Source organism: Panthera uncia, chromosome X, assembly GCF_023721935.1.
Source record: "Panthera uncia isolate 11264 chromosome X, Puncia_PCG_1.0, whole genome shotgun sequence".
NCBI lineage: Eukaryota > Metazoa > Chordata > Mammalia > Carnivora > Felidae > Panthera > Panthera uncia.
This window is the reverse complement of record NC_064817.1, coordinates 14,333,714-14,352,547: the sequence shown is the minus strand read 5'-3', so window position 1 is coordinate 14,352,547 and position 18,834 is coordinate 14,333,714. Positions and strand designations below refer to the sequence as shown.

The 18,834-nt window shown below is 44.7% G+C and overlaps 1 protein-coding gene across 1 annotated transcript in view; it reads left to right on the top strand.

The window, feature by feature from the left end:
- The first annotated feature begins 792 nt into the window (after positions 1-792).
- ADGRG2 (adhesion G protein-coupled receptor G2) overlaps positions 793-18,834 on the top strand; it is a 122,057-nt gene continuing 104,015 nt past the window's right edge. Inside the window, exon 1 of the mRNA XM_049643551.1 lies at positions 793-918. The gene's annotated coding sequence lies outside the window, so the exon portion shown is untranslated. The remainder of the gene's footprint in view (positions 919-18,834) is intronic.

Here is an 18,834-nt window from a genome sequence, read left to right as displayed (position 1 = left end):
TGGAATTGTAGAACAGAGTCAAGGCCCCCAGGCCTCCATTTTCCCATCTGTAACATGGGGTACTTTGACAAACTAGTTAGATGGTCTGTAAGTCCTATCCAGATCTAATTTTTATTCCGTGAACGTGCATACGGAGGAGATGCTAACAGAGAGAAAAGATAGAAGGGCCCAGAGGTAACTCACTCCGTATCCCACCCTCCCACTCCTCCCCGCCCCCGCCCCCCAACACACATACAAGCAGAGTGCTGGGAATCCCGGTTTCTAGGTATCCGGTGTAACCTATCCATCAGATAACCATGGGGCTAAAAGCTTCCCCAGGACATTTTCCTTTTACTGATCTCTCCAGATCCCCCTCCAGTGGTCTGAATTTTGACGTCTGCATTGGGAGTATTGTGGCAGAGGGGCGACCTCGGGGTTCCCGCCCGTCACAGTGCACCCCGCTGAAAACGGTGAGACAGGCATTTGGATACCAGGGCGACCCCTAAAGGTGAGAGGCTGGGTTTGGAGGTTGGGCGTCTCCCGGGAGCGCGCCGGACCGGACGCCGGGCCACCGGAGGTCTCGCGGCGCCGGTAGTCCAGAAGCGCAGTGGGGGCCTCTGCAGGCGAGGGGTGGGCCGCCCAGCCCCCCGGCCGCGATTCTCCCCCCGCCCGCCGCGCCGCTCGCTCACACCCTCCCCCGTCGGCGCCCCGCCCGCTCCCCACCTCCGCGTCCAGCCTCCGCGCCCAGCCTTGCCGCCGCCGAGCGCCGGACGCGCCACGCCGCGCCGGACAGCTGGAGAGCGGGCGGGCGGGCGGACCGGCCCGGAGCGGCGGGGGCGGAGCCAGCCCGCGGGAAAGGGGGAGGGACGCGGCCGGAGGGAAAGACAAGAAGGAGGGCCGGAGGGCGCCGGCAGCCAGCCCGTCTGCGGGGACAGACAGGTAAGCGCGCGGCGCTGGGATGAGTCCGTTCCCTTCGGGCTCCTGAGACCCAGCACCGCCGTCTCCCCCCCGGAGCTGACAACGGGCGCGGGCAGCTCGGGCGGAGCGCCTGGACCTGGAGGGCGACGGGACAGCGGGGCGAACGCTCCCTCCGCCCGGCTGCGGCTCTGAGTCGGAGCCCGGGGCCGCCCTGAAAGGCAGAGGCGAAGCCGCCGAGCACCCGGGGGGGCCGCACCCCGATAGCCGGGGAGTGCGCGCCGTGGGAAAGGGGGCTCCGGCGCCGCGTTCTCCGAGGGATCGGGGGACGGCGTGTGTATCCAAAAGCTTCGTAAGGACTCAGACTCTCCCCACCCCGCCGGGAAACGGAGCCGCGAATCGTGTTCACGCGGGCGGTCTTCGAGACCAGACTCCTGGGGAACTCAGTTTACCGCTGCGGGCGGAGCGCGAACGCGCCCAGGGCCCCGAAGGGCTTGGCGCGGCGCTGTTTGGCGGGACCCAGAACAGGTGGCCGGGGGCGCGGCGGGATTGAGCGGCAGCCCGGGGCCGGGGGGGGGGGGGGGTGAGCACCGGGAGAAAGAGGAGGCTGGAGGTCTCGGGTGAGAGCATTCCAACAGGGACTTGCCCTTTTGAGGCTCCGGTACTATGTATAAGGTGAGGAGCAGGGGAGCCGACGGGCTTTGCCAACGCGGGTGAGGCAGACGGCAGAGGTTTTCCGTGGCCGTCTGGATAGTGACCCTCCTTAGTATGTACCGTCCACACGAATCTCCTGGGAATCTTGTTAAAATGCAGTAGGTCCGGGTTGGGGCCCGACCGTCTGCATTTCTGACAAGCCCCCCACGTGATGCGGGTGCTGCGGCTCCGTGGACCACATTTTGTATGGTAGGCACTGCAGGAGTACGTTTTGCCCAACAGGCTGAAACCCTCAGGAAAAGCGAGGGATTGGGAGAGGAGGTCGTAAAACTTTACAACCCCAGTTGCAGCGCAGACACACACATGAAATCATTGCTACTCACTTAGAAGCGAAATGCTTTACTTTTCTTACCAGCTCGCTAGCCAAATACATGATCTATCTGTTGGTAGAGCTGGCTTCGTGGGTATGAAACCTGTATGTGGTTTTCATGCTTTGCTGTCGCTGTTGAAATTCTTGGCAATTTCTGAACAAGGGGCTTCGCATTTTCATTTTACACTGAGCCCCATAAATTATGTAGCTGATCCTGTCTGATAGTCACCATAGACAGAAAAAGGACTCATTTCTTTGATCAGGGTTGGGAGCTGTTGGGTGATGGAGAATGAAGATTTATTAAGCCAAGGTCTAACTAGATGTTACGGTTCCCCCCATCTTTCTCCACTTCTCTTTGGCTATTTTAAGAGCTAAGCCTATGAGTGTAACCTCAGTTATACATGGCATGCCAATATTTCTTGCTTTATTGCTATTCATAATTAACAATTTATTAAGAGTTTAGTTATTAAAAGACAATACAATTAAGTTCAATGTCATAATAATTTGTAAATTAAGTGACAAAGTAGGTGTTATTTCCAAAGGATTTGGGGAGTCCTATTTTAGTGTCCCGAAATTTTGCTTAGTTAAGATCTGGACATTTCTTGGTTTGGGCTGCGTTTACAGCTCAAATGCAAAGCTGGAAAACAAAAAGTGGCCAAATTTTGTAGCTGTTCAGGGATATTGTTTTACAGGGCCTCAGCGCAGTGCCAAGCCCTGATCAGATTCCCTCTGCTTTTATCATTCCCACATCCCTGCAAGGTGACTTTCCTTAAAGGGGGGGGATAGAGCAGATTTTGCTGTTGAAAGACACTGAAGAAATGCAGGGTGTTTTCTGTGTGAATAATTCTTGCCCAAACCCCACAGATTCCAGGTATGTGTGACTTTCCTAGAAAAAAAAAAAAATTGTCGGAAACACAGAAAAGAACAAAAAGTTGAACTTTAATCATGGATATGATTTTCTTCAGCAGAGGGAGAAAAAGTCTGAGAAATGGAATTTCATTGGCAAGTTTGGCCAGGAAAGGCGAGCTGCTGTGTTTTTGGTACCATGAATAGCCTTCCAGAAATGGCAAAGTGAGTTTGCTCAGGTGTAGGGAGAGCCAGTTAAGAAGCTGCTTTGGTGTGGCTTATGTGTTCATTCTGGGGGCTCTGGTGTGGCTGTGGTGTGCCTGAGTCCGGTTTGGGACTCAGAGGGGGACATCGCTGTATAGGTTTTGGACTCAGAGAGGGATATCACTACGTTCCTGGTGCTTTCACTGCTCACGAGAAACTGACAAACACATTTTTCCATTTTGCTGCCTAAGAGCGCCAAGTCCCTTTCAGATACTTGTTACACACTGGGCAGAGCACCATTCAAAAAAAAAAAAAAAGGTGGGGGGTGGTCAGAGAAATTATTTCTGTGATGTTAATAATTGAAAAGATAGAAAGGAGATTCTGCCTTTAGTAAAAACTTGGGAACTGGTTTTTATGCCTTGCTGAGAAAGGCCTTCCCTACCCCAAGATAGAGGGGAAAAAATTCTTTTAAAATGTTTATGGTTTTTAAACTAGGTGGGCCTTTAATCCACATGGAACTTATTTTGGGGACATGGTATGAGGTGAGGGTACTGAAAGTTAAGAGATGGGCTAAACATTTGGTAAAAATTACCATAAAGTAAATTCTCTCAATCAACTAAGATTCTGTGAACACTCTGTTCCATTTTATAAATCTGCCTAATTAATTCTTGAGTTGATTCCATGTTTTTGGAATTGAGGTATAATTTATGTAGAATAACATCCACCCTTTTCGTGTATAGTTCTATATGTTTTGACGGATATATATAGTCCTGTAACGAGCACCACAGCAAGATCAGCAAGATAGAGAAGAATTCCATCAGTCCAGAAAATTCCTTATTGACCCTTTGTATTCAACTTCCTCCACCACTCTCAGCCCCTGGCAACCACGGCTTTGTTTTCTGTTGCTATAAATTGATCTTTTCCAGAATGTCCTGCGAATGGATTCATACGCGATGTGGCCTTCTGAATCTGGCTTCTTTCACCTAGTATAATCCATTTGAGATTTATCAGTGTCGTGTGAATCGATAATTTGTTCTTTTTTTTGCTGAGTAATATTCCACAGACTGTTTATCCATTCACTGACTTTCAGTGGTTATGAATAGGGCCGATATAAACATTTACATACAGCTTCCTGTGTGCATATAATGTTCATTTCACTCAGGTAAACACCTAGAAGTAGGATTGCTGCTGTATTGTGTGGTTAATTTAACTTCGTAAGAAACTGCCAGACTTTTCCTATATGGCCACAGCACAGTTCACTGCCACCAGCAGTGTCGGAGAGGTCCGGTTCCCTGCCCTGCTCGCTAGCACTTGGTATTGGCAGTTTATTTTACTGTAGCCATTTCACGGGGTTTGTGGTGGCAGCTCTTTGTGGTTTTAGTTTGCACCTCTCTGATGACTAGTCCTCGTGTGCTTTTTGGTCATTTGTGTATCTTCTTTTATGAAATGTCTTTTTCTAAATTGTGTCGTTTGTCTTAATGAACCTCATATCTGGATGCAAGTCAGATAATCTGTACTGCAAATATTTATTTTCTTTTAGTCTGTGGCTTGCCTTTTCATTTGCTTTCTTTTTATTTTGGTTTGAGAACACCTAACTTGAGATCTACTGTCTTCAATTTTTAAGTGTGCGATATAGTACTGTTAACTATCAGCACTCTGTTGTACCGCAGATCTCTAGAACTTATTCATCATGTACAACCGAAGCCTTATGCCCATTGAACAGTAACTCCCTATTTCCCCCTCCCCCACCCCCGGCAACCACCATTCTACTACTATTCGTTTCTATTACTTTGACGATTTTATTTTGACTTGTTTATCACATGCATGCAATTAATGATATATATTTTTTGAAGAGGAGAAGTTTTAAATTTTGATAAAAGTCTAACTTACCAGGCTTTTTCCCTTCATATTAGATAGCAGTTTTAGGAACCTGTCTGGGAAATCTTTGTTTACCTCATGTTTACCAAGGTTTTTCTACCGTGCTTTCTTCTAGACATTTTAGCTTTATCATTGATACGTAGATATATGACTTCGTTTCGGTTAATTTTTGTATGGGTCAAGGTTCACTTTTGTCCGTATAGATATCCAGTTGTTCCAATACCATTTGGGTTTTTTTTTTTATGTTTTTTTAATTTTTTAATTTATTTTATTTATTTTTTTAATGTTTATTTTTGGAGAGAGAGAGAGAGAGACAGAGCGAGCAGGGGAGGGGCAGAGAGAGAGGGAGACACAGAATCTGAAGCAGGCTCCAGGCTCAGCACGGAGCCCGATGTGGGGCTCGAACCCACCAACCGTGAGATCATGACCTGAGCCAAAGTCGGACGCTTAACTGACTGAGCCACCCAGATACCCCTTTTAATGTTTTTCTTAAAAAAGTTTATTTACCTTTATTTTGAAGAGAAAGTGGGAGAAGGGCAGAGAGAGGGAGAGAGAGAGAATACCAAGCAGGCTCTGCACTGGCAGCATGGAGTCCTATGCATGGAGTGGGGAGGGGCTTGACGGGGTTGGGAGAGCTAAACTCACAAGCCCTGAGATCGTGACCTGAGCCCGAAACCAACTGTCAGACGCTTAACCTACTAAGCCACCCAGGCGCACCGCCCTCCCACCATTTGTTGAAAAGACTGTACTTCCCCCCACCCCTTGTGTCCCCTTGGTCCCTTTGACAAAAACTAATAGGCTGTACATGTGCGGGTTTATTTTTGAACTCTGTTCTGTTCCGTTGATCTGTATGTCTATCCTTGTGCCTATACCACACTGTAGGTCTTGCACATTCTTGTTAGGTGAATTCCTAGATTGTGTTGTGTGTGTAATTTTTATTGCTTTTAGAAATTGTATCATTTATTCCCATTTTATTTTATGATCACTATACTCTTATAGAGAAGGGCTGTTTAATTTTTTTTGGAGGTCTATCATATTCAAGCCATGTTACTGAACTTTTATTAGTTCAAAGTTTTTCCAGGCAGTTTTCTTGGATTTTGAAGGTTAGATAGTCAAACTGTCTGGAAATGAAATAATATAGGGATTCCCGCCCCAACCCCGAATATTTTCCCTCATTTTATTTGCTTACCTTAGTGGCCAAGCTTCCCTCTAGGGCACCATTAAGGAGTATCTGATTTGGGGAGGGGGGAGTGGTTCTAATACTTGACTACTACTGGGTATTGTGCTCGCTGTAGAGTTCTGGTAGTTATTCTTACCACCTTCAGGAGGTTTCTTTCCATTTTTAGCTTCTAAACGTCTAAAGCTTAATTTTAAAATTTCTTGTTCTGCTTAGATTCTTTTTTTTTTTTTCCATTGAAAAAGCCTAACAGTTTAGAGGTGAGTCACTCTTCCCAGCTTTGGAGGGTCATATTTTGATCTCCCTGGAAGAGAAGATAGTGTAGCATAAGTCAATCGTTTTATTTAGACTACGAAGATACTACCTTTGGACCTTTTCATGATGTCCTCGTTTGGGGGGATGCCAGGCACAGCAAGAAAGGGAAAAAATAAAGGGACAGCTTATAACCTATTTATGTATAAATAAGATAGCTTTTTGTAGTGTTTTTCGAACGTTTCTGCCTGTTATCCATAGTGAGAAGTATATTTTATATCTCAGCCTAGTGTGAACATACGCATATATGATTGAAATAGGATCTCACAAAGCATTATGCGTTTTTCCTTTGTACAATGTATTCTTATATTTTCAGTGTTCTTCCATCTGTTCTATTTCATTAAAAATGATGATCATTACCCTGTAAATGGATTCAGCCACTCTTTCATAAAGCTGTTCATTTAGTTCCTAAGCCCCCCAAACTGCTGAACTGTGTTCCGGACAGATTCATTTTATATCAGATCCTGCTATGATGCAAAGTGACTTCAATTATAATACCCTGAGATAATCTTAGCTGCCCACGTTTCTCTCTTGAATTAGTGTGTAGCCTCTAAACCAGCATCCACCCTTGACCCCATAGAATAGCCTGTGCATGCAGTCTTGTAAACCCACTGCTCAGAACCCTCTGATAAAACCTCTACCACACTGAAAATAAGACCCTGGTTCCTCTCTACTGTAGCCTTTGAGACCCTGTCTGGTCGCTACCCCCCTATTCGCACACTTCCCCAAATACACCAGCCCAAACATGTGCCTGCCTTCCAGCCTTTGCATTTGCTGCGCTGCCTGCCTAGGGCACCATTTCATCAGACATTCACATAACTTATTGCCTTGTTTCGGCATTCCAAAACAACATTCCCTACTAACCACTGTGAATGCCCATCCCCTCATCCCGCTTTTGTTCGTTTTCTTTGTAACAACTATTATCTGCAATTATATCATTTAATTATTTGTGTACTGATTCCATGTCTTCTTTTCCCGGCTAGAATATAAGTTCCAAGAGAGAGCCAGGACTTTGTGTATCTTGCTCACTGTTGTATTCGCAGGACCTACAACAGTGGGACATAGTAGGTGCTCCCTAAATATTTGTCAAATGGATGAATGAGTGTGCCTAGAATCTAGAAGGAATCAGGACACTAATCCTAAGAGAAATTCAATGTACTCTGTTATGCTAAGCAAAATTAGAGAAAGACAAACATCATATGACTTCACTCGTATGTGGAGTTTAAGATAGAAAACAGATGAACCTAAAGGAAGGGAAGCAAAAATAATATAAAGACAGGGAGGGGGACAAAACATAAGAGACTCTTAAATATGCAGAACAAACTGAGGGTTGCTGGGGGGTTGAGGGTGGGGGCATGGGCTAAATGGGAAGGGGCATTAAGGAGGACACTTGTTGGGATGAGCACTGGGCGTTATATGTACGGGATGAGTCACTGGATTCTACTCCTGAAATCATTATTGCACTATATGCTAACGAACTTGGATGTAAATTTAAAAAAATAAATAAAAGATTCAATGTATTCTGCCTTTCTGTTCCGTTTTACTGTGGAAATTTCTGTTGGTTAAGGGTGGAGTATATCTTAATGTAAGCAGTTCATTAATCAACAATACATCTGGTATCTATTACATTTCTGATTCTGTGATAATAATGGTAGCTGGTGGCTAATATTTAATGAGCAGGCACTGGTCTTACTGCTTTACATATATTCACTCATTTAATCCTTCCAACTTCCTGAGGCAGGTACTATTATTATTTTACAGATGAGGAAACTGAGGCACAGAGCAGTTAAGTAACTTATCTAAAGTCATACGAAAGGTAGGTCGTGTGGATCCGAGGTTTGAACGCAGACCATCTGATTTCAGAGCCTGTGTTCTTACCCACAGTGCTCATGGTAACAAGGAGCTTACACAATTCCTAAGCTTTATAAACATGGAGTGTTTATGGCCTTTATTCCCTTACAGAGTGGTTCTCAACCAGGGCCGATTTTGCCCCCCCCCCCCCCGGGGACATTTGGCAGTGTCTGGAGACATTTTTGGTTGTCGTCTGGAGACGTTTTTGCTTGTCATGACTGGCAGAGGTGGGGGTGCTACTGACATCTGGTGGGTAGAGGCCAGGGACGCTGCTGCTAAACATCCTGTAATGCACAGGAGCCCCTCCCCGCTTACTCCCCAACAAAGGATTATGTGGCCCAAAAATCCATAGTATTGAGCTTGAGAAACCCTGCCTTAGTTGGCTGCCCATTCAAATCACTCAGGGAGTTTTCAGAGTAAATACTGATATCTAGGTCCAGGTCTTGACCTTGAGAAACTTCAAGTGGACTCTCGCATTGCCTAGCAAGCCTACCTTGCTTGTGTAGAGCTTTCCTTTTCTCTTCTCCAAAACAGCTGTTTGACACCTTCTTTTATTTTTTCTGCCCCTTCTACATCGGCTGCTGATTCTGGCTGTTTAGATGGGAGCCCCCAAAGCCTTAGATTCTCACCACCCAAATTCCCAACGTGCCCCCGTTTGTGCAGACACTAAATACTCGGGTATTTGGAGTGATCGGGTTTTGGAGTGAGGGGGGGTTCGGAGCTGACAGGCAAGAAAGAATTCTTGAGATGTGTTCGGTGCAAAAAGGGTGATTATATTAAAAAACGGGGACAGGACCCGCGGGCAGAAGAGCTGCCCTGGGGTTGTGAAGAGTGTCTGGTGACGTACTGTGGAGTTGGGGGAGGTAAAGACAAGAGTAAGTTTCCAAAGGGATTTTCATACGCTAAAGAAGACTCCCAGAATACCCGTGGCTCCTGGCTATTGTCAAGCTAAAGCTGTTTTTCCTTTAGTGGGGCATCAACATAATGACAGTAGGGGGTTCCTGGGGAAATGTTATACTCTATTTGCCTCAAGTATTTGTCACTGGGCTGCAGGTTACAGGGCAATTTAATTTTACCTGCCATTCCCTTCTTGCCTTTGTTCCCCACTTCACTATGGAGGGGAGGGTGATGTTGGAGCTCCAGGAAACTGAGTCTATAAGGTTGGAGATGAGGCTCTTGACAAGACTGCCTTTTTCTTGTAATTTACTAAGATATTTGTAAACTGATGGAGACTCGTGTCCTTTGTGACTGAGATCTCTCTCAGTTAACCATTTGTTTTCTGTCCTTTCCTTTGTTCTTGGGCAGTCAGGAGTGTCTGAGGACTAGCACACGTATCCCACCTGGGGGCGGGGGTGTTTGCTTGCCTTACGATCCCTCATCACTCCCCACTGTGCTGTGAAAGGGGATGAAACGCAACGTTCCCAGTGTGTCAAAGATCGGCTGCTTTTCTGGGTTCTGGACCTCTTATCCTCCTTGCCTTCTCAAGAACATATTCTTTTTTCCCCCTTCCTTTTTAAAAGCTTTTTATTTGGAGGGGCGCCTGGCTGGCTCAGTTTGGTAGAACATGCGACTCTTAAATCTTGGGTCGTGGGTTCAAGCCCTACGTTAGGTGGGGAGCCTACTTAAAAAAGTAAATAAATAAAAGCTTTTTATTTGGCAATCATTTCAAACTTCATAAATAAGTTGCAAAAATAAAAATAGTACAGAGAACGCCCATATAACCTTTGTCCAGATTCCTCTATTGCTAACGCTTTACCCCGTTTGCTTTGTCATCTGCACTTTTGCACGTGTACCTCACTTGTCTGAACCATTTGAGGGGGTTCCATGCATCGTGGCCTTTACTCCTAAGCACTTCAGTGTGGATTTCCTAGGATATTCTTATTCTATTACATAACCACAGTACTGTTGTCAACTTCAGTAAATTTAACATTGATGTTATGCTGTTACCTAATCTGCTGTTTGTGTTTGTTTGTTTTACCTAATCTGCTATTTGTAGTCCAAGTTCGACAATAGACCTGATAGCATCCTTTACAGCATTTTTTCCTTCCAGCCCATGATTTGCTCTAGGATTGTTGGCATTTAGTTGTCAGGTCTCTTAGCCTCCTTTAGTCTGGGACATTTCCACATCCTTTCTTTGTCTTTTATGATATTGGCAGTGTGGGGAAGGAAAAGTAATGTTCCCCTTGTGATAAAAGACAGATTAATGGGGCGCCTGGGTGGCTCAGTCCGTTGAGTGTCTGACTTCGGCTCAGCTCATGATCTCAGGGTTCATGGGTTCGAGCTCTGCGTCGGGCTCTGTGCTGACAGCTCGGAGCCTGGAGCCTGCTTCAGATTCTGTGTCTCCCTCTCTCTGCCCCTCCCCTGCTCACGCTCAGTCTCTCTCAAAAATAAACCTAAAAAAATTAAAAAAAAAAGACATTAACAAGAGAAAAAGAAATTTAATAACGTGTACCTCCTGTATACATGGGACAGACCTAGGACAACTGAGTAACTCCCCGAAATGGCCCAAGCCACCACCTTAAATGTCATCTCTGGCTAAAGACAAGAGAAGGTATATGTCGGGGGGGGGGGGGGGGGCAGTTGTGGGAGGTTACCTGGCTGTAAACACTAAGCACTGTAAACGGTAAGGTTGTGATGCAGATTTAAGTCCTGGCTTCTCTCTTGATAAAGGTTTCTAGAGATTTAGAGTCATCCCTGGTATGGAGAGGAAGACACCCTTACAGACGGAGATTTCCCTTATGCATGTAAATGGCTCTTCCAAAAGGGTAACTTCTAACCAGTAGTCTGCTCTTCTTAGAAATAATCAGTTTAAAATAATCCTTATGCCAAAGAGGCACGTTTTGGTGTCGCAAATGCTTCTCGTCTTCAGCATTTAGGATGAATACAGACCATCTCCCTCTCTTTTAAAGAGAATATTCATCATTTTGGGCTTGTTTGATGTTTCTTGTAATTAGATACAGATTATACATTTTGGGCCACAATACTGCAGAGATGATGATGTGTTCTCAGGGTATCACATCTGGAGGCCCACATGTCTGGATGTTTCTCTCTTCCTCATTGGTGATGTTAATTTTGGTCACCTGGTCAAGGTGTTATCTCATTTCTCCACTGTGTGGTTTCCGGTTTCTTCCTTGCTAATGCGTATTCTGGGGGAGACACAGATAGACTCCTCCTTCTCATCAGTATCTCTCTCTAGATTTCGCAGTCAGTGGTGATTTTTGCCTGATTCAATCTTTAATATGACGGTTGAAGATAATGATTTTCCAACTCTGATATTCCCTCCACATTTACCAGTTGGCCTTCACCAAGAACGCGTCTTCCTTATATATTTATTCATTCCTGTCTTTATTATTGGTACGTGATGTGGAAATGTTGGGGTTTGGAGCCGACAGCCAAGAAAGAATTCTTCAGATGTCTTCGGTGCAAAAAGATGGTTTTATTAAAGCACAGGGACAGGACCCGTGGGCAGAAAGAGCTGCCCTGGGGTTGTGAGGGGTGACTGATTATATACCTTCGGGTTGAGAGGGGGTTAGGGAGAGCCTAAGTCTCTAAATAATTTTAGAAGCAAGGTTTCCAGGACCTTGAGGGCGCTAGTATTGTTAGGAAAGGGTCATTTACTTCTGTCTAATAAAACCTTAGTCATGAGACCCTTCAGATGTATATCAGTGGATCATATGTTTGGAGGAGGATTGCTAACATATATTTGGGGGGTGGAGATAAAGGAAGTTTCCAAAGGAATTTTTATATGTTAAAGGAGACTTACAGAATCACAGAGGCCCGGATGACATTAAGCTAAGATTGCCTTTTGCCCTTAGCAAAGTATCAGCATCTAGGCAGTTGCCTTCTTAGAGGGAGGTCACTCTGCCTGTCACAAGGACTTGTCAGTGGGCTGTAAGCTGCAAGGAAATTTAATGTTTTTCTTTTGCCTTTGTTCTCCACATCAGTATGGACTCATGAGTTCCTATTTTTTCCGTGGTTTGTAATTCATTACTGTACTTAATGACTTTTGTTCTCGTGTTGTGAAGAATGTAATGCCTAATTCTGTTTCCTCTTTCTTTCCTGCTTCAGTGCACCCCTCTCTCTCTTCTGGATCATTTCCATTAGCTTACAATCATGCTCTAAGACATAATATCTCCTCCACTGGTTCCACATCCCCCTCCTGTCGCCCCCACATTACTAGTCACCTCTTCTGAGAGAAACCTCTTAAAAGATCACACATACTTAATTACCCCACATTCTTCATCACCCCACATTCTTCCCCTGTCTAATCCGGGTCCTGTCCTGAGGCTCTGGTCAGTTCTCAATGAACTCCACACTGCCAAACACAGCACTTGCCCAACAGCAGCTGTCACGTTTCTGACTTATTGTGCAGCAGCTTTGGACACGGTCACTCTTTCCTTCTGTGAACGCTTTTCTCCTTGTGGCTTCCGTTGTACACTCTCTTGTACTGCACTTTTCCTACTCTTGCTCGTAACTCATTCTAAGTCTTCATTTCTGACTCGTCCTTCTCTGCACAGCCTACAAAGTTTGGTGTCCCCCCAGGGCCCTGGGACTCCTTTTCTTCTCCTTACAGACTCTCCGGAGATGACCCCACCAGTCTCGTGGCTTTACATTTCATCTAGATGCTAGTACCTGCCGCCGTGACCTTTCCTACCACTGAAGACTTACTAGTCCATTCTTTTAAAAACTTTGTATCTACTCTGCCCCTTTGCCAACTTTATTGAAGTATAATTGACAAATAGGACTTGTATATATTTAAGGTGTACAATTTGCTGGTTTTTTTTTTTTTTTTTGAGAGAGAGAGAGAGAGAGAGAGAGAGTGGGTGAGCAGGGAAGAGGAGCAGAGGGTGAGAGAGAGAGAGAGAGAGAGAATATACCAAGCAGGCTCCACGCTCTGTGCTGAGCCCAACACAGGGCTCAATCCCATGACCCTGGATTCATGACCAGAGCCAAAATCAAGAGTTGGACGCTTATAGGAATGAGCCACCCAGGAGCCCCTAGTTAGCTGTTTTGTTATAGGAATACATTGTGAAGTCATCACCACACTCAAGCTAACTAACATGTACCCCCTCACACAGTTACCTTTGTTTTGGGGTGTGTGTGTGTGTGTGAACAGTTAGGATCTACCCTTTTAGCAAACTTCAAGTATACAATACAGTATTGTTATCTGGAGTCACCATGCCATACATTAGTAGATTCCAGAACTCATTCATTTACACTGCTTTATGATAAGTAAACTCCAGCCTCCTTAGCATGGCATTCATACCGCACTACCTCTGTGAGATTAAAATGTAGAGTCCATCTCATGGTCTCAAAAAATATCTTTGAGATCTTTACACTGGCTCACAAATATCATCGAGAACTACCCGGAAACGATGTTGATAAATTGACCAATTCTAAGAATGTTGAAAGTTTGGGGGGAAACTTGAAACATTAAAAGGCTCAGAAATGGGAGCTGTAGAAAAATAAAACGGGGAAGAAGGCACAGAAAAAATCAGGCTCTTAAACATTGTGTGCTTTTTAAATATCAAAATGAAAAATCTGGAGACAAAAGACTTGCTAATCCACATGGATGTCTAATAGGCGTCCCACCCTCGGTGTTTGCAGAGCGACATCTGATTCCTTGCCTCTGCTACGCCAAACCTGATCCTCTCCCCGCGAGCCCCATCTCTGCGTGTGGCACCACCACCCACCCAGTTGGCCAAGCCCCGGGCCTCTGAGTCTCCTGCCCCGCAGCCACCCCGTCAGCAAGTCTTGTCAGTTTGGCTCCCCAAGTATGTCCAGGTGCTCCCACTCCCGTCTTCACTCCTCCACCTGTGTCGGTTTGCTACCACCTCTTTCTCGGACGACTGCAATGGCCTCCTTAATCCGTTCTCCATACGGCGGCTGGAGCATCTTTTTAGAAGCATTAATTGGATGCCAGTCCCCTGCTGCTCACCTCTCCCCGTTGACCATCCTCCTTTTCATTTTTCCAGCACGACAAGCTCCCTTTGGTCTTAGTACTAACTGTTCTCCCTGGAATGTCCTCTTTGTCTCTTCCCCCATCTTTCTATGGCTGATTTCTCATCATTTACATGTCAGTTTAAATATCACCTCTGATCAGTTGATCTAAAATAGCCAACGAATCACCGTCTGTATCGTTCTCGTTTTAAGTCTCAACACCGCGCTTTACCATTATATTGGTTTTCTTGTTTATTTGTATATTTATTGTTCCCCTCTTCATCTTCTTCTCTCCTTCAGCTAGAATGTGAGCAGGACCCACACTATCCCTAGTGCCTAGAATAGTATTTGGTATGTAATAGGTATTCAATAAATATTTGATGAATGAATGATACATGTAAATTGCCTGACAAAGTTTTCAGTACATGGAAGACGCTAAATGTTCTTTTTCTAAAATGAGTGACCATCTCTTTCTGGGACTAATCCTAGAAGCTTCTGGTAAGGATGGTGATTTGATAAACAGATGCATATTTATGTGTTAGGATCCCAGTTATTAGAGATTCCAGATGAAGGGGAATTGCATTTTACCAAGAAAACAAACAGTGCTAGAATTCCAGGAGTCAAAAGTGTCACATTTTTCAGTGGGGGACTTTCCTGGCCCTCCTAACTATAAGGCTGGTTCTCAGATATTTAAAAATAGTAACATGTTTCCCTTGGGATTTAGACATGTGAATTTCCTAAACCCTCTGACTGTTTATGTTAGGCGAACGTGATAACCACCCGCACTATGGAAACACGCAAACCCTCTATATATGAATGGAATACGTCAAAAGAGGGAGAGAAAGATTGGGAGGATGTATGCTAAAAGTCTTCCCTTTCAGGTATTATTTGGAGGTTAGCTGTGGGTTTTTGGTAAACTTTTGTAGTGGATTCTATATGGTACTAAAGCTTCCAGGAAAAATCAGTACAAATGAACTCAGCTAGTGGTTTTGTTATACAGATGATTAACTTTTTGATCGAATGCGTCACATGTTTTAGGGTATTTGGAGAAACCATTACCCTTGACCCAGTAGGATTTATATCTTTTCGTTGAATCAAGTGCTCATTGTATTCATTGTTCACACAGGAGTCCAGAGCTGTGTACCACTGTTCCCTCTTGTGAGGTTTATCACCTGTGCATCAATGTTAGTCATTTTCTTGGGCTCGTCAGCATCCATCTGTAGTGAAAGTAGGCAAGTGTGTCTGGTGGCATTTCATGGATATTTGACTCATCTGTGGAAGTGGGCTAAATGTATATACCTGTATTTTTTAAGTTAAACTGTTTATCGAACTACACGTTATACATATCATAAATGGACGGCTCAGTGACTTTTCACAAACCGCACACACCTGTTACCAGCCGCCGTATGAAGAATCAGAACACGGGCAGCAACCGCAAGCCCCCTTCGTGCCTCCTTCTGGTCACTGCCTCCCCAGAGTAACTCCTAGTCTGAGTCACATGTCAGAGCTTCATTTTGCCTGTTCTTGAATTTTGTATATATGGTTCCACACAGGACTTCTGACTTCTTCCACTCGGTACTGTTTGTGGTATTCATTTTTACTGTGTGTGCAGTCCTGGTTGCCGTATTCTATTATAGGACTGTGGTAGTTTATCCTTTCTGCTGTCGTTGGACCATTGGTTTGTTTACGGTTTTTTTTGCTTTAATAAACAGTGCTGTAGGGAACACCCTTGGGCATATCTTTTGATGAACACGTGTATGCATTACTACCCAGTAAATACTGTAGGGGAGGAAAATACTTTCCCATTTACCTTTCAAGTTCTTGGCTGAGAACCCCCCCCCCCACCAGAATAAAAGACAGATAAACAGAAGAAAAGTGAATCTAATAACATGTATACCTCCCGCATGCATGGGGAAGACCCAGGAAAACTGAGCGACTCCCCCAAATTGTGCAAGATGCCCCTTAAATACCATCTCCAGTGAACGACAAAGGAAGATGTTGGGATGGTGGGAAGCCAGTCATGGGACGCTACCAGGAAAACCACAATAGAGGAGGGTAAGGTTGTTATGCAGACCTAAGTCCTTACCTTCTGCATTGATAATGTTACAGCAAATACCTGGCGCTCAGGAAGAGACAAGCGACAAGTACTAAGCAAATCAGAAAACACAGTTTATTTCACATCAGTGCTGGCCCAGCGGAGTCACCTCCAAAGGCTGAGCCTCGAACCTTGGCATTGGCCTCCTTTTATGGCTGGGATGGTAGGGGGTTGAGAGACCAAAGAAAAAAGGGAGGGGCAGTTGGACAGGAGGCAAGCAAGATTACAGAAGCCAAAAGTGTGCAAGGGAAGTATCCAGCCTCGGACAAATGGCTGGCCCCTTTTATCTTCTTTTTGCTAGCTTTTCTTCTCAATAAGAGCTTCTAGAGATTGGGGTATCCTCCTGGTACACGAAGGGAGACACCCTTAGAAATTGATATTGCCCTTATAAATGTAAATGTGTCTTATAAAAGGGTAACTTCTACTGGGTTTTCAGAGCTCCTCCTGTGTCTGTGGTTTCTTAAAAATAATCAGCCTCAACATAATCCTTATGCCAAACAGGCATATTTTGGGTGTCCTGTTGGTGAGGCTTTGGGGTGATGGTGGGGGGTTCGTGGGGTTTGGAGCTGATGGCCAAGAAATAATTGTTGAAGACGTCTTTGGTGCAAAAAGGTGATTTTATTAAAGCACGGGGACAGGACCCGTGGGCATGAAGAGCTGCCCCGGGACCCTGAAGAGAGACTGATTATATACTTGGGGTTGGGGGGGGGGGCGGTAAGGTAAAGTCAAGAGTTTCCAAAGAGATTTTCATATGCTAAAGAAGACTCACAGGATACTGGAGGCCTAGTCAAGGTGGTTTTTCCCTCTAGCAAAACATTAACATTAAGACAGTAGGCAGTTCTGGGAAGTGTTCTGCTCTGCCTGCCTCAAGTATCTGTCAGTGGGCTGCAGGTTATAAGGAAATTTAATTTTACCTGCCATTTCCTTCCTGCCTTTGTTCCCCACATCACCATGGAGGAGGGGTGATGTTGGGGCTCCAGGAAACTGCCTCTACAGGTTTCTGGAGATGAGGCTGTAGATAAAATTGCCTTTTTCTTATAATTTACTAAGATGTTTGTAAACTGATGGAGACCCACGTCCTGCAGGACCGTGATCTCTATCAGTTAACCATTTGTTTTCTGTCCTTTCCTTTATTCTTGGACAGTCAGGAGTGTGGTAGGAATATCACACATATCTCACGTGGAGGGGGGTGGTGTGCTAGCTTGTGTTTTGCCCTCAGCCACCTTATGTTCCCTCATCACTATTCTGCTTCCCTTCAGTACCTAAAGGAATGCTTTAAATATATAGGTGAGCATTGACAACGCAGGTTTTTGATCGGCACGGGTCCACTTATATGCAGATTTCCTTTAATACAGTACTATAAATGTGATCTTCCTTATGATTTTCTTAACATTTTTTTCCCTAGCTTACTTATTGTAAGAATGCAGTATATAATACATACAACATACAAAATATGTGTTAATCAACTGTTTATGTTATCGGTAAAGGTTCAGGTCAGCAGTAGACTATTAGTAGTTAAGTTTTGGGGGAGTCAAAAATTACATGCAGATTTTCAACTGTGCTGGGGGGGGGGGTAGGGCCAAACACCCCTAACCCCCGCATTGTTCAAGGGGCAGCTATTTCTAATCATTTGCACAGTTGTCAATTATTTTCTCCTCTGAAAGCAATTAGGATTAGTAGTCACCTTTGGACATACTCACATGTCTGTATCCCTATATAATACTGATGCTTTTTATTCATAACTTGAATTCACTTTTGGCATCTGTTGTATTTCTACCTTAATTTTTTCCTAAGTCTGTTTCTATGCTCATTTATTCCTTTACCAACTACCTATATCCAATGTCATTTAAAGAATATCTTAAGAATTTTGGTCTGCTTTCTCTTTTCCTGCAACACACACACACACACACACACACACACACACACACACACACACGTAATTATTTTGAAATGAAAAACACTCCTGAAACTGTTGAATGTGTTTTGCAGATGTTGAGGCAAAGGTTTACCTACCTGAATAGACTTGGAATGGTACCGGCTTCTTAAGCACTGGTTCCTAATTTTGCCAAGAAAAAAAAAAGGAAGGAAGGGAAGAAAGAAGTAATTGAACATTTTGAAAAACTGAAGCATACTTTATTTTGTGATTACACCCAGGTTGGTAGGTTGACACTAGTTTCTTTCATTGTCCCAAGTTGCGTTAATTTACTCCATTCAGCAAATCTGAAATTTATTCCACAAACTGGATAGAGTGAATATAGGCTGAAATCAAGCAAATACCTTCCATTTGGTTTTGGTGGGAGACACAGTCGCAGAATGAACTCTATACAGAGAACCATGAGTGAATACTACTATCTCCGGCAGTGCTTTTCATTTGTCCAAGCCTATCTCCCGGGGATCTTGTTAAACTGGAGGTGCAGATTCTGTAGCTCCGGGGCTGGAGATTTCAGGGGACCACACTTTGAATAGCAAGGCTTTAGAGCACAGCTGGGGATTATGTGGAACCTTTGTCCATTGCCCATTTCCAGGATGACAAACATCCCTGCCCACGCGTCTCTCTGTGCTGGTCCTCCCAGCGCTGGCTGAAGAAGCAGGTGTGTGCAGTCTGCCTTAGAG